The following is a 12,939-nucleotide window of genomic DNA, read 5'->3' as shown; positions in this document are numbered from 1 at the left end:
CCACATAATTCAATCATCCATTCGATTGTCAATTACGTACGTACGGTTTAATGTCTGTTTGAATAATTTGAAAATAGTTTTCTTTTGGACGATACCTGCCCTCTGTGGCAAACAAAGTTGTCAACACTTTTCTTCCGACAGATGCGATATTTCGTTGACATTGTACTGAACCGTTTGAAATTCAAAGGATTTAAAGTTGGTGCATACAGGGTTATCTAATTCAGATTCATAACATTCTAAATCCATTTTCTACATTATAGTTTATAAAAATAACATCAATAAAGTCTCGTCAGCTCACGAGGTGTGCCAGTTGCAAAACCAAAATAATCCAGCCCATATTTATAGTCTATTTCCAACATTTAGAATTATTATTGTGAACAATCAACAAATCAAGAGTGCATAAATGCACTCGTAAATATCGGATATTTCCTTGCTTTTATTATGATTATATCAAAACTTTCCTATCATTCTAGGTAAAGGTGAATCAAAATTAATTGTCCATCATAAGGTACTGTATAAAATGATTTAACAAATAAAATTTAATTGGTCAAAAAGCCACTTAAAAGCGCTTTAACAGAAATCGTTCGACGTTCTCAAGGCAGCTAGCAATATAATCAGGACGCTCTTAATTATGCAAATATGATTAGCCTTACAGCTATTATCATTAAAGTAAATCATAATGTGATCTTAAAGTCAATAAGAAGCAACACTGTTGGTCCATTTTTATCTTTTTGGTAACATATGGATGTTTATATCAAATCTCTTTTTATATGTTTAAAACAAAGTGAGATGAGTATCAATTAATGTTTGAATTGATAGATTGAAAGGCCACAATTTTATCCATTTAAGATCTCTTGCAAAGTTCTATACCTCAACATTTTTATTACACATCACACCATTCCCTATCCCAGTTTTCTACATTGAAAAAGATTAAGTACATAAGCATAATGTACATTTCAAATTAATACAATAACACAATATTTGAGTAGTCAACACACCTCAGAGAGAGCAAAACGCCCTAGAGAAAAAAAAAAGAATTAAATATTGTTCACTGTAAAATATTATGTCATGAATACTATCTATGGATGTACCAGTATACAAAATGTCCCCTCCCCAGCTAGGTAAAGGAAACTGTACACATTAGATGTGATGTTTTCGGTGGGAAAGTGCTATTTCACATAGTATGACAATGTTATCAATAGTGTTCGAAATAGATGTGATGAGCATGTATGATTTAGGTACAAATGTATCAAATATAATGGGCATATATATATAATAGGAGTGCTGCTGGCGTCTTTTGTGATGGGCATGTACAATTTTGTGATGAAAAGGCTGTTTCAAGTAGTATCGCTATGTTCAGAGTACAGTCTATATCAGATGTGAAGAGGGTATATGTTTGATTTGGAAAGTGATACTGCAAATAGTACGGCCATATGAAGAGTACAATTCACATCAGATGGTTTCTTTTCAGAAGAAATTACTAGTCTCAGTAGTAAGCCAAATTATGCCAACATTCCGTATTATATGTGATGACTTCGTACGTGCCATTTCAAGTAGTATGGTCATGTTAAGTGTACAGTACAATCAGATGTAATGAGCATGTTTGATTTTGGTAGGAAAGTGCTTTTTCAAGTGGTATGGCTATATTAATAGTAGGGTTTGAATAACATATGATGGATATGTATGATTTTGGTTAGGAATTGCACTTTGAAGTAGTATGGCAATAGTTATAGTACAGTCCGCGTCAAATAAGATGAACATGTATATTTTGAGTAGGAAAATGCTATGATAGGTATTATGGCTATGCTAAAAATACGGTACAAATTTGATGTGGTGAGTGTAAATGTTTTGGGTAGGAAAGCGCTAGTTCAAATAGTACCGATATATTTTGAGCACATACGAAAAAGATGGAATCAACAAGTACACTTTTTGTATGAAAACCCGTTCTTACGTTGCCACTCAAGGTTTAGAGTACATAAGGTATGGTTCGCTATATCAAGAGGACGATACAAATCAGATATAAGAACATGTATGAATATGTATGAATTTAGTAGGAAAGTACTATTTTAGCTACCTGCCCATGTCAGCAGTAGAAGTCAGAGAAAATGTAATGACTATGAATATTTTGGGGTAGGAAAGGGCTATTTCAAGTTCTTTGGCTATATTGAGAGAGAAGTCGGCAACTGATGCGAGAATCACATATGTGTTTGGTAGTTAAGTGCTATCTCAAGTGATTTGGCCATATGGTGTGTACTGTCCACATCAGATGTGATTTTTTCGGTGGGAAAGTGCTATTTCACACAGTATGAAAATGTTATAAATAGGGTTCGAAATAGATATGATGAACATGTATGATTTAGGTACAAATGTATCAAATATAATGAGCATATATATTTATGTTGGAAAGTGCTGTTTGAAGAAGTTTGGCTATATATATTAGGAGTGCTGCTGGCGTCTTTTGTGATGGGCATGTACAATTTTGTGATGAAAATGCTGTTTCAAGTAGTATGGCTATGTTCAGAGTACAGTCTATTTCAGATGTGAAGAGGGTATATGTTTGATTTGGAAAGTGATACTGCAAGTAGTATGTCCATATGAAGAGTTCAATTCACATCAGATAGTTTCTTTTTAGTAGAAACTACTAGTCTCAGTAGTAAGCCAATTTATGCCATCACTCCGTATTATATGTGATGACTTCGTACTTGCCATTTCAAGTAGTATGGTCATGTTAAGTGTACAGTACAATCAGATGTAATGGGCATGTTTGATTTTGGTAGGAAAGTGCTTTTTCAAGTGGTATGGCTACATTAATAGTAGGGTTTGAATAACATATGATGGATATGTATGATTTTGGTTAGGAATTGCACTTTGAAGTAGTATGGCAATAGTTATAGTATAGTCCGCGTCAAATAAGATGAACATGTATATTTTGAGTAGGAAAATGCTATGATAGGTATTATGGCTATGCTAAAAATACGGTACAAATTTGATGTGGTGAGTGTAAATGTTTTGGGTAGGAAAGCGCTAGTTCAAATAGTACCGATATATTTTGAGCACATACGAAAAAGATGGAATCAACAAGTACACTTTTTGTATGAAAACCCGTTCTTACGTTGCCACTCAAGGTTTAGAGTACATTAGGTATGGTTCGCTATATCAAGAGGACGATACAAATCAGATATAAGAACATGTATAAATATGTATGAATTTAGTAGGAAAGTACTATTTTAGCTACCTGCCCATGTCAGCAGTAGAAGTCAGAGAAAATGTAATGACTATGAATATTTTGGGGTAGGAAAGGGCTATTTCAAGTTCTTTGGCTATATTGAGAGAGAAGTCGGCAACTGATGCGAGAATCACATATGTGTTTGGTAGTTAAGTGCTATCTCAAGTGATTTGGCCATATGGTGTGTACTGTCCACATCAGATGTGATTTTTTCGGTGGGAAAGTGCTATTTCACATAGTATGACAATGTTATCAATAGGGTTCGAAATAGATATGATGAGCATGTATGATTTAGGTACAAATGTATCAAATATAATGAGCATATATATTTATGTTGGAAAGTGCTGTTTGAAGAAGTTTGGCTATATATATTAGGAGTGCTGCTGGCGTCTTTTGTGATGGGCATGTACAATTTTGTGATGAAAATGCTGTTTCAAGTAGTATGGCTATGTTCAGAGTACAGTCTATTTCAGATGTGAAGAGGGTATATGTTTGATTTGGAAAGTGATACTGCAAGTAGTATGTCCATATGAAGAGTTCAATTCACATCAGATAGTTTCTTTTTAGTAGAAACTACTAGTCTCAGTAGTAAGCCAATTTATGCCATCACTCCGTATTATATGTGATGACTTCGTACTTGCCATTTCAAGTAGTATGGTCATGTTAAGTGTACAGTACAATCAGATGTAATGAGCATGTTTGATTTTGGTAGGAAAGTGCTTTTTCAAGTGGTATGGCTATATTAATAGTAGGGTTTGAATAACATATGATGGATATGTATGATTTTGGTTAGGAATTGCACTTTGAAGTAGTATGGCAATAGTTATAGTATAGTCCGCGTCAAATAAGATGAACATGTATATTTTGAGTAGGAAAATGCTATGATAGGTATTATGGCTATGCTAAAAATACGGTACAAATTTGATGTGGTGGGTGTACATGCTTTGGGTAGGAAAGCGCTAGTTCAAATAGTACCGATATATTTTGAGCACATACGAAAAAGATGGAATCAACAAGTACACTTTTTGTATGAAAACCCGTTCTTACGTTGCCACTCAAGGTTTAGAGTACATTAGGTATGGTTCGCTATATCAAGAGGACGATACAAATCAGATATAAGAACATGTATGAATATGTATGAATTTAGTAGGAAAGTACTATTTTTAGCTACATGCCCATGTCAGCAGTAGAAGTCGGAGAAAATGTAATGACTATGAATATTTTGGGGTAGGAAAGTGCTATTCCTAGTTCGTTGGCTATATTGAGAGAGAAGTCGGCAACTGATGCGAGAATCACATATGTGTTTGGTAGTTAAGTTCTATCTCAAGTGATTTGGCCATATGATGTGTACTGTCCACATCAGATGTGATGTTTTCGGTGGGAAAGTGCTATTTCACATAGTATGACAATGTTATCAATAGGGTTCGAAATAGATATGATGAGCATGTATGATTTAGGTACAAATGTATCAAATATAATGAACATATATATTTATGTTGGAAAGTGCTGTTTGAAGTAGTTTGGCTCTATGAATCAGGAGTGCTGCTGGCGTCTTTTGTGATGGGCATGTACAATTTTGTGATGAAAATGCTGTTTCAAGTAGTATGGCTATGTTCAGAGTACAGTCTATTTCAGATGTGAAGAGGGTATATGTTTGATTTGGAAAGTGATACTGCAAGTAGTATGTCCATATGAAGAGTTCAATTCACATCAGATAGTTTCTTTTTAGTAGAAATTACTAGTCTCAGTAGTAAGCCAATTTATGCCATCACTCCGTATTACATGTGATGACTTCGTACGTGCCATTTCAAGTAGTATGGTCATGTTAAGTGTACAGTACAATCAGATGTAATGGGCATGTTTGATTTTGGTAGGAAAGTGCTTTTTCAAGTGGTATGGCTACATTAATAGTAGGGTTTGAATAACATATGATGGATATGTATGATTTTGGTTAGGAATTGCACTTTGCAGTAGTATGGCAATAGTTATAGTACAGTCCGCGTCAAATAAGATGAACATGTATATTTTGAGTAGGAAAATGCTATGATAGGTATTATGGCTATGCTAAAAATACGGTACAAATTTGATGTGGTGAGTGTAAATGTTTTGGGTAGGAAAGCGCTAGTTCAAATAGTACCGATATATTTTGAGCACATACGAAAAAGATGGAATCAACAAGTACACTTTTTGTATGAAAACCCGTTCTTACGTTGCCACTCAAGGTTTAGAGTACATAAGGTATGGTTCGCTATATCAAGAGGACGATACAAATCAGATATAAGAACATGTATGAATATGTATGAATTTAGTAGGAAAGTACTATTTTTAGCTACATGTCCATGTCAGCAGTAGAAGTCGGAGAAAATGTAATGACTATGAATATTTTGGGGTAGGAAAGTGCCATTCCTAGTTCTTTGGCTATATTGAGAGAGAAGTCGGCAACTGATGCGAGAATCACATATGTGTTTGGTAGTTAAGTTCTATCTCAAGTGATTTGGCCATATGGTGTGTACTGTCCACATCAGATGTGATGTTTTCGGTGGGAAAGTGCTATTTCACATAGTATGACAATGTTATCAATAAGAGTTTATTTCAAGTGATATGGTCATGTTAAATCAGATCGGATCGAATAAACAGCTTTAAACAGGGTTATAACTTTCTTTTTTGAATTGTTAGGTCGTGTTAAGTGGATGTTCGAATTAGATTTTACGAGCATGAATAATTTGGGTAGGGAAGTACTACTACAAGTAGTATAGCTATGTATAGAGTATATAATAAACATGTTGAATTGGATTAAATTAATATTTGAAGGAGAATGACTATGCTAAGAATGCGATTAGAATATGATGTGATGATATGGAAAGAAATGAGTTTTCAGTAGTATGGATGTGTTGAGCGATCGGTCATCATCAGATGTGATGTGATATTATGATTTTGGTAAGAAAGAACTCTGTCAAGTAGTATGGCCATATTTAAAGTACAGCCCACATAAGATGAAATCAGGATGGATGTTTGAGTAGGAACGTGCTATTGTTATGTTAATAATACGGTATGAGCCTTATGTTTTGGGTTGAAAAGTGCTAGTTTACGGTAAAGCTATGATAAGAGAAGAGTTCAAATCAGTTTGATAAACATGAATGATTCTGAGTTAGAAAGCGCTGTTTCAAAGAGTGTTATCATGTCAGGAATATAGTTCACTTTACGTCAGATTTAATAATTATGCATGTTTTGAGTTTAAAAGTGCTATTGAAATATTTAGATTAAAGTTTTAATCTGATGCAATTATCATGTGTACAAAAACTTTATCTCACCAAGGAACGTGCTATTTAAAGTTGTTTGGCCATGTTAAGAGTAGGTTTTGAATCAGATGTAATAAGCAAGGATGCTTTGTGTAGGAAAGTGCCGCTTCAAGTAGTATGATCATGCTAAAAGTACGGTTAAAATCAGGTGATTGTTTGTGTAAACATGCTATATAATAAGGACGTGTAAAGAGTACAATACGCGACAGATGTGATAAGCATGTACATTAGGGGGTAGAAAGTTGCTTTGTCAATTAGTGTCGCTACATCAAGAGTATAGTCTGCATCAAACTTGATGAGCATATATGTTTTGGGTCGGATAGTTTTTGTTTAAGTGAAATTAACATGTTTAAAGTAATATTCGTATAAAAGTTCATGAGCAGGAATAATTATGCGTATGAAACTGTTATTTTAAACGTAAGGCCATGTTAACAGTACCATATACAATAATCATGCACATTAAGGGTATGGAATTGCTTTCCAAATAGAGTGACCATTTTAAGAGTAGCGTTTGAATCGGATCTGATGTAGGAAGGTCATATTTAAAGTATCAAATATGGTGAGCATGTATAATTTAGGTAGAAAAGCGACGTTCGTAAGTAGATTGGCCAAATTCAGAGTACATTCAATCAGATGTGATGAGCATTCATTTATTTGGTAGGAAAACGTATTTGCACATAATGTTGCCATATACCGTCATTATCAATTACCATTTATAATTTTGGGTAGGAAATGCTATTTCACGTGAAATGGCCATTTTTATAGTAGGTTTCCAATAAGATGCGATGAACGAATATTACTTGGGCAGGAAAGTACTATGAACATTTCAGAAGTACTATCTGTAGCAGTTATGATGAAAATGTATGTTTTGGATAGGCAATTTTTTTTCAAGTAGCATTGAATGTTGCGGATACAAACCGCCTCTGATCAAAAAAGCATGTTTGTTTTCAGTGGTATTATGTTGTTTTTTTTTTCATGTGGTATATGTATTTCATTGTAAAGAAAAAGGTTTTCAACATATGTCATAAGAATGCACGTTATTATGGTCATGTTAATTGTACGGTTTACAACAGCTGTGATGTTTTGGGTAAAAAGCGCACTTTCATGGTAAGAGCACGGTACAAATCGAGTGTGAAGAGCATGTATGATAGGTAAACGGTACTTCATGAAGTATAGCTATCTTAAGATTGATTGATTGATTGATAGATTTAATGTTGGAGTCTAACTACTGAGCAGCGACATTTTAGGTATATCCAGGCGATGAACATGAAATGAAGAATGGGACGGGACACAAGGATGATAGAGTCGGCAAAGTTTGATAGCCTCTGGAAATAGGGAGAGGAGGGTAGGGTTGGGCAATTCATCCTCCTGTGGCGGAGCGCAATAGTTCCTACTCCGATAGAATACCATAGAAGGGTTCTTTAACATGCGAGGAACAAGGCATTTTTTCAAACACGTTGCACCACTATTGTTTGTGGCCAGATTTTCCGTATTATTGCCTGACGACTCCAGCATGTGGCATGCCTAGGGTACACCATTCCATCATTCGGGCACCACTTTAGACTTCATACAATTATGCCTCTTGAACAAAGGTATGTTGCTAACAAAATACTCCAATGTCAGATTATTTAAAAGTAAACATTTAATAGTATAAAGATGCTAACAATGTTCCGCGTTAGTGATCATAACTTGGAACTGGAACATGGTAGATATAAAAATATACACCGTTAAAAGAGAAGTTGACAAATATGCAAAGTTTTAAATGAGTTTTCAATTGCAAAATAAATGAGGGGTTAAGGGCAAATTAAAAAAAAAGTTTCGTCAGATAAATTCCCAGATTTTCGCCAACTTGACTCTTTTGATAAACCTATTCTTATTCTAAATTAAGATATGGGTGAATTACCCATTGTTGTAGATTTAATGAAGCAGTCTTTAGAAGTGTGAAAATGAGGTCCACATTGGTTAAGTGCATACGTATTTAATCATTTTTTATTTCATTTCTATGTTTCAATAGCTTAATATGATATAGTGTTTCTATTTATATTGTATTTGTTTCTTTACTTATCCCATAAGGGGTCAATAAAAATATTATAAATATTAACTAAATCAATAAAATGATGACTAAAACATACATTTTATTCAGTTATATGAAACGCTCTTTTGAATTCTGAACAAGTTTAATCTAATATTGGTCTGAATTGAAACTTGTAACATTAATATCACAGTGCAAGGCAAAATAAACTTCACTCCCCATAGTGCTTATTACCAGATACCCTCTTTTGTAACGTACTAGGTGTTTTACTAGTTTACAATTCGACCTTGATATGAATGATGAGTGATTTCATATCATTGCAAGCCTCGTTATTTTTTATTTTTGGAAGGAAATGGCTGTCAATCAACATTTAAGCTTTGCATTTCAGTTCAACAATGAACGTATGTGTTTGATTTACTACAACCCTAAATAATAGTTGACTGGTGTGTCGTAATTCATAGTTGTAGGTAGAATTTTACTATCTCGTTACTACCAATACGTTTGAGTTCAAAATTTGTCATTCATTCAATTGCTTGCTTTACTTGAGACTGTTAATCAAAACTTCTTATCTATTGCTTAGACATGAAAATCAGTTCAATATTTGGTCTAGTACACAAGTTACAGAAAAAATCATTTCGTAAAAAGGTTAACTGTTATTGACTCTTGAAACGCACACGAGGGCCGATTGCAGTGTAAGTTTTATAATTCAACAAGGACATCATACTTTGCAAGTATACTTGCAATCTTGGTCGGCCGAAGATTTAAACAAAACAGGCATAACGACATGTATATGCAAATGGTGTTTCAAAATGTGAAAACAAATACTATGTGTGTTAACAAGAAGCGGGTTACGCAGGGTCTTGTACAAAACTTTGTATTGTACACTCAAGAAAACTACAATTTAATATTCATTGCAGGATGTTGCTACGATCAAATTTAAAATAAAAGGCAGGATTGAAATTATCAGACAATAAAAAGTCATAACAGTCATAAAATAAAGAAAGGCAGGACTGATTATTGTTAATATATATTTTTGCCTATATTTAAAAATTTATTCATTTAAGAGTCAACTTAACATGTAAGGTTGACTGTACGATTCATGAAAAATGGTATAATTTCCGTGTGCGAAATGTAATTCAGTAATCTGGTGAGAAGTATACGAAATATCGCATATTGTTCAAAAGTTTTACAATATTGTTTGATGTCAATGATTTGAACCGTTTCGTCTAACAACCACTTTCACATTGAAACAAAACATTTATTTTTATAGTTAAAGTAAAATCAAAATCAAGGCAGATATGATATATTGAAAATGTAAATATAAACAAGCTTAATATCACCTCTGTTTTGTCCCTGATGTTGGGTTAATAAAAAGTAACACGGATGGTTCGATTGATCGTAGCACAGTTCGTATGCTTGTACTACCTTATACAAAGATACATGTATTAAGATCCTTCAAAACATCATTAATAATTCTCTTAATGTTAGTGGTGCGTTTTGTTATATTAAATTGCATGATTTTATACTAAAACAAGCCGTCTGATATCTCACAAGCTGTCTTTGTCAATGGCACTTGTACATAGCTTTTTAGCAGATCGAATGCACTGACAAAATGTGCAATACCAATACTATCAGTGTGGTCGTCTTTTATAGGGAACGGATATGAGTTAAACTTTGAAAGAAAGTTAACCTCACAAAACACCCTAAAAATGCAAACGGTCTTTTAGGTTTAGGGAGCTTCATTCACTGGTACTTGGCCCAATAATATATTTTTATAGCATATATTAAATCTCTATTCTCAGGACTTCCAGCTATAAAGAACAGCCAGTATAATGTTGCTGTTTTATAAAAACAACATCAACATTAAGGCAAGCAGCTATCTTAACAAAATCTGGCACACATGCATGTTTAAAAATTTCAAAGGTGGGTCTCATTCAAAATTGTAACACTTATAGTGCAGATGAGCTTTGCTATGTGCAAAAAAATAATTTCAAGTATCTAACCAAAATATGGTCTGTTGGGGAGCGTTCAGTCATCTGTCATCAGTAATTACATTAAGGTTATATTTACAGAGACCAGTTATTCATTCCTTAAATTATAGTGTAGACATGTTGTGATTAGAATAACAAATGAAATGTCATCAAATACTTCAGCAAGTTTGTTTTTATGTGATGTTTTTTACAGGCAGGGTGTTAAATGTTAAATTCTAACCCATTGATTTCTGATTATATCAATGGAATACCACATAGTTAGTTTTTTAGTAAATGTCAAAAAGTTCAGTCAACAAGCGAAAAATTACGATTTCAATCATTTAAATAAAACGTTACAAATTCCATGATTAAAAATTTCATTGAAAATGTTAATATCCATCGAGTCCAATGTACTATTCAACACTTAATTCAAGGTACAAATGTATGTATATAAGTCTAGTATTTAAAGAATTAAAGCACTTTTATAAAATACCACCCCCCCCCAAAAAAAAAAAAAAAAAAAAAAAAAAAAAACACTGATGAGTCGATTAAATTAATTTGAGTGTAAGAAATCCAGCATTTAAGTACAAAGTCAAAAATGTTCTAAAAATACTACGAAAGTTCTGGACCAATTTACATCATTGTAATGCATCATTAAAGAGTCGCGAAAAACAGTACTTGTTTGGTTATAAAGTCTAGAAAAAATCATTTATTAAAATAATATATTTACAATATTACTATTTTTGTATTTAGCAATAATAATCAAACAAGTATAATAGTAGCTAAAACATATTCACCTTGAATGTAATAAACATATATAGCATTCTAACACCCCCTAAATACAAATCAAAATGCTATAAAGCTTATAATATTGTAAAACATTCTTTTTCAATATTAATTTCTACCTAAAATATGGAATTGGTTGGTTTAGAAGATCTGGCCTCTCCTTGCACAGGACAGCTCCAACATAAACGTCGCTTGCGTCTACAAAAAGTATGAAAACATTTTCTTAATCTGGAGATATTAAGACCGGAAAACTAGTCAACAGTGATTTTATATTTTCAACAGTTATCTGGCATTTGCCATTCGACCGAAAGATGGGATTCTCACTAAAACTAAGAAGTTGTGTTAAATGTTCAACGGCAGTAGCAAAATTAGAAAACAAATTTCTATAGAAATCAAACATGACCATATACCTCATTATTTGCGTTGGAGTAACGAACTGAACAATTGCTTCAACTTTAGCAATAAGGGTTAGACGTGTTCTTGACATCTGCACCATGAAAACTGATTTATTCAACGGGTCATAGTTTTCCTTTCCTCGTTTGTCCCGGACTTGGCTTTTTATGAACAAGTAGGCAGGTGTTTCTAGAAAAGCAGAGGACGCTTACCCTACCGGTGCACCTGGTCCATGCTCCCAGTTTTTAGTGGAGTCCGAGTTGCTCATTTGCTTTTGTTACTTTACTTTGTATGTATGATTTTAGTTACTTTATGTTCTTTGTTGTGTATGTCTGTTTTCCATGTCGGGTTTTTGTCCCTGCATTACATTATTTTGATTACCGCTATAACCTTGGTTCCCTTGATTAATCCTTGACCTATAGTATGCATTAAGTAGTCAACTGTTGATTTTCAAACTTCGAGATTAACAGTGAGATTAGCAGTTGATAACTTATCAGAAGTTCCCTCTAAATATTTGATGGGATCAGACCACCTATAACCACACACAATTAATCATCAATATACATGGTAAACAAACTTACACACTGTGCATCAAACAGTCACATGTGACGTGCTATTAGTATCTAATATTTCCAACAGTCCAATGACCATAAAAGGGACGACAAAAGATTTTCTCAAACTAGTCAAAAAGGAAAGATAATAGTTGACCGACGAAGAACATAACATAGTTTTATCAGATGCTCTTGTTTCCGTTAAAAAGGTGATTTATTGTCATTAAACAGTCCTAGTTTATACATCGCATCTTCCCATAAGAACCTGAGATAAAGAATACTACCGACACTGTTGATTCGGCCTTATATCTTGACTTACACGTACAAATCGATGGTAAAGGAAACTATTGACAAAGAATACGACAAACGCGATGACTTTTCTTTCCGTATTGTCAACTTTCTTTTCAATTTCAAACTTTCTTTGCAACATTTCTTCAGTATTTGCGTATAAAGTTCACAAATCACAAATCATAAGTCAGAGCTTGCCGTTCCTACACAGACTTTTTGTATCACTCTATAATTCTTACAGTTAGACTTTTGGAAACATGGTTACTGATGCTTCCAGATTGAAGTCATCACAACAAAGTACATGGTCGTCATCAGGTACTCGTGGATAGTTACTGTGTTATCTGCACCATAATAACCTATTTGTTGAACGTCTATTTTTTCTTTTTTTTCGTCG

At 33.6% G+C, this 12,939-nt stretch overlaps 1 long non-coding RNA gene across 23 annotated transcripts in view; it reads right to left on the bottom strand.

Moving 5' to 3' along the window:
- The window catches only part of LOC148614477 (uncharacterized), a 39,153-nt gene that overhangs the window by 12,380 nt on the left and 13,834 nt on the right, over positions 1-12,939 (bottom strand). For all 23 annotated transcript variants that reach the window (XR_015923674.1, XR_015923680.1, XR_015923670.1 and 20 more), the window contains one exon: positions 11,433-11,511. This is a non-coding gene — a long non-coding RNA (uncharacterized LOC148614477). The remainder of the gene's footprint in view (positions 1-11,432; positions 11,512-12,939) is intronic.

Source organism: Perna viridis, chromosome 6 (assembly GCF_037379345.1).
Source record: "Perna viridis isolate PV_CMFRI_1.1 ecotype Kerala chromosome 6, ASM3737934v1, whole genome shotgun sequence".
NCBI classification, from domain to species: Eukaryota; Metazoa; Mollusca; class Bivalvia; order Mytilida; family Mytilidae; genus Perna; species Perna viridis.
The sequence above is the reverse complement of the archived record's forward strand: the minus strand, read 5'-3'. Positions and strand labels throughout refer to the sequence as shown.